Below are 4,243 nucleotides of genomic sequence, written 5' to 3'. Positions count from 1 at the left end.
AACCAATGGACTATGGAAAAATGTTGTAGATCACAACGAGTTCATGGAAATTACCTTGGCTGCCAAGCAAACCATGACTGTACCGACTAAGACGGTTCGACTTACTTTGTACATGGATGATTTCAAGCCATACACGAATGACTTCCTCGTTATTGATGTACCTGAAGAGCAGGATCTTCTGCTAGGTATGCCATGGCTGAAAACCGTGAATCCCGATATTGACTGGGTGAATGAACGTGTGAAGCCTCGTGTGCTGGAAGAGACGGTAGGGCTGGCTAGCCCGACCGGGAAAAAGAAACCCAAGAAAAAATTAAAGACACCTCACAAACCTGAGCAACCTGTGGGGAAAATCGGAGGTCAACGACAACGTGTATCACCGCAGAAGAAAAAGGATCAGACCAGTGACTACTATAAGAACGGATATTATTCTGCCACTTCGGGTACCACGAAATATATCACATCGAAACAATTTCGGCGCATTCTACGAAAACCTAAAGACATCGAGTGCATCTTTGTAATCCGACCAAAAACTGAAAAAGAAAGCGGCGAAGTGTCTGAAATCGTTGATATAGAAACTTTTCGTAGTCACCCGGTCTATCCAGTACTTGTGAAGCATAAAGCTGTATTTAAACAGAAACTGCCGTCGTGTTTACCAGCACGAGAGCATGGCGAACATGTTATGGAGGTGGACACCAAGGAAGCGATATTTCGTCGGCAGTGGAGACAGTCTCCGGGCCAGGAAAAGGTTATTATGGACTGGACTCGTGAAATGCGCGGCGCCGGATTAATTCGCCCTTCCACGTCACCTCATGGAGCGCCCACATTCTGCGTAAAAAAACCGGTCGGCTGGAGAATAGTTCATGATTATCGTGCGATGAACTCGCACACAGTGCGACGAACTCTGCCGATGCCAAGAAAAGACACTATCATCGAGAAAATGCAAGGAACGTTTTGGTATTCTTGTATGGACTTGTTGAGTGGGTATTATCAATTCCGAATGAGAGACTGTGATATACCGTACACAGCGTTTCAAACCCCGGATGGTGCCTACGAATATTTGGTCTTACCGATGGGTCTATCTAACGCTCCGGCCACCTTCAATGAAGGAATACGCCGTATCTTGACAGACTTAAGTGACATCTGTCAGAGCTATTTCGATGATATCTATGTGTACTCAAGATCCGAAGCTTTGGACGCACATCTGAAGGCACTTGATCGCGTGCTTACACGACTTGAAGAACATAAATTTTACGTGAAACTGAGCAAGTGTGTTTTCTGTGTTGAGGAAATTCCGTGCCTAGGAGATTACGTTGGGCGCAATGGAGTTCGAATCGACCCTAAGAAAGTGAAAATACTTAGTGACTGGCCATTACCTCGCACCCGAAGCGAACTGCAGTCGTTTTTGGGTACTGCTACCTATGTCCAGCGATTTTGTCATGACTTCGCGTCAGATGCCGGTCCGTTGTTCGATACGCTTAAGGGCCCTGCAAAAAGGACAATTATCTGGAATGACAAGTTACGATCGCACTTTCAATCGCTAAAAGAGAAAATTAGCAAAACACCAGTGCTTGCGGTTCCTGATTTTGCAAAACCTTTTGGGTTACGTATGGACGCAAGTGATCACGCAATTGGTGGAGTCCTCTTTCAAGAGGAAGTCAACGATGATGAAATAGTCGAACGACCTGTAGCATTTGGTGGTAGAAAATATAAGGACGCCGAGAAAAATTACTCTATTCGTGAGAAGGAGCTATTGGCGATTCTGTTTGGTCTTCGATTGTGGAGGGTGTATTTACTGGACAAGCCATTCGTTGTCGAGACTGATCATCGTTCTCTCGAAACTGTTTTCACTCAAAAAACAATTTCGCGTCGCGTGGCGCGTTGGTACGATGAACTGAGCGAGTACCCAATCACTTTTCGCTACATTCAAGGAGAAAAAAATACGGTGGCAGATGGAATATCACGCCGCCCTGATTTGGTGCAGGATACAGTGACTCTAGCAGCAGTCTCAACGGTGAAACAAGTCCATAGCCACATTGAACACGGCTTAGCAAGTCTAGCCAAAGAGGCAACCGATCGATATGATGCTGATCCGCTCACAGCGGTACTCGCGCGCCATTTAGATACTCAGGCGACGCCGACGAAGCCTCAAATTCGTCATTTTGAGCGATATAGCAGGCAAAACAAGCAAATTTTCTACCAAGCTCCTAGTGATGAACAGCCTCGTCTAGTTTTACCGAATATTCCAGAGATAATTGATTCGCTGTTATACGAATTTCATGATGCCAAGTGCTATGGTCATCCGGGTGTCGAACGAACACTCCGGCTCGTAGAAAAAGACTACTATTGGCGAAATATGGAGCGTTCCATTCGAGCATACGTTCGATCCTGTGAAGTGTGTCAGAGAACCAAAGCCCGTAATTGTAAACCCCCGGGATTTTTGCGATCTCATTCAATTCCAGCCGCAAGGTGGACGCATCTTGCGATGGATTTTATAGTAGCGCTTCCGGAGACGAAATCAGGCTATGATGCCATCATGGTAGTGATCGATCGGCTAACAAAGCGAGCTCATTTTCTGCCAACGACTACTATTGCAACAACAATGGAGATAGCTCAACAGTATCGGGATCGTATATTCGTGCTACATGGACTTCCTGAAGAGGTCCTATCCGATCGTGATTCGAAGTTCACGTCAGCATTGTGGACAACATTATGTTCCATGCTCGGGACGCGTCAGAAATTGACAACTGCGTTTCGTCAACAAGCAAATGGTATTACAGAGCGAGTGAATCAGACTATCGAGAATTATTTGCGCGCATTTAGCAACAGCACAAGTGATAACTGGGATAAATCCATCTCGCTTGCGGAGTTTGCGTATAATACAAGATATCAGTCGTCAATAGGAATGTCTCCTTTCGAAGCTGACATTGGTTATATGCCCGCAACACCAGCATTACCGAGGACCACGGAATTAACACACCAACCACTCAGTAGTGATGAACCCAAGCTTGCTAACGAGTTTGTGGAACAACAAAAAGATATTTTGGCTCGTGTTCGGCGGCAGCTGCAAGCTGCTCAAGACCGTATGGCCCAATACTATGATCGCAACCGACAAGCCCAAGAATTGGCTGTAGGTGATCAAGTGCTGCTCTCAACTAGCAACTTATCTAATTTTCACGCTGGTACCACAAAGAAAAAGCTGGGACCGAGATGGATAGGCCCATATAGTGTAGCGGAGAGGGTTGGACATGATTATTATCGCCTTGAACTACCAACTGGAGTGAAATTTCATCCCGTGTTTCACACTTCGTTACTGAAGCCATACGTCGCTAGTGATCGACCAGATCAAGAACTTTTTAAGGTTTTGCTGCCAGATGGCACAGAGGGCGAGCATGTGGAGGACATAGTGGGCTATCGTCGCAAGAAAAGCGGGAAAGAGTATCACGTCAAATGGCTCGGTCAATCAAAGCTGACCTGGGAGCCGGAAGAGAACTTGAAGTACGTCAGAGGTTTGATTACTCGATACCACCAGCGCCAACGAAACAAAACGAAATGAAATAACCGATCAAGGGCGGGTGGTCTACTCTTGGAGAAGGGCATGTCGCGGGTTCAAGTCCAGGATAGTGGCCTGAGCCACCAGGACGATACTCGTAGCGCTAATTAAGATGCCGAATGAGAGGAGAAGCATGCCACATGATAGGAATGACCAGTGAAGTCCGCGATGAGCGTTGATGGAGCTTGTAGTCGAGGAAACGAGTATGGCCAATGCCATGCGTGCATTTTATTATGACTTAGCTTTACTATAGGGACTAGTAGGGTACTTACCGTTGAAGTGCGAGCCAGCACGGCGACTCAAGACCACAGTCTTAAATATACCAACAGGTTAACAGATTGTTTTGCTTCGTACTGCTCTGGCCAAGCAGTGTGTGTTGGCTCTCTGCGACCTCATAGTTCGTGAGCTAGAGGCCACACACTACACTAGCAAGTCTACAAGTATAGCAAGTGTAACAACCACAACAAAAACAGCAAATTCACCAATTACATCAACTCCGTCGTCATATAAGACTCGGCGCCTGCTTCCTCTCAAGTGCTACCATATTCACAGCTTAGCCTGAGCTCCATCGGAGTGAGCTCAGCCTAATACTGCGACAATGTAGTAGAGCAACATTTACGCTTACGAGACTGGCAAGATCCCTCGGAAGCTCAGTGCATTTGCACTGGCGGCAACTACTATCGACTGCATTTA

This window comes from Phytophthora parasitica, assembly GCF_000247585.1.
Source record: "Phytophthora parasitica INRA-310 unplaced genomic scaffold supercont2.43, whole genome shotgun sequence".
NCBI lineage: Eukaryota > Oomycota > Peronosporomycetes > Peronosporales > Peronosporaceae > Phytophthora > Phytophthora nicotianae.
Note: the sequence above shows the minus strand (reverse complement) of the source record.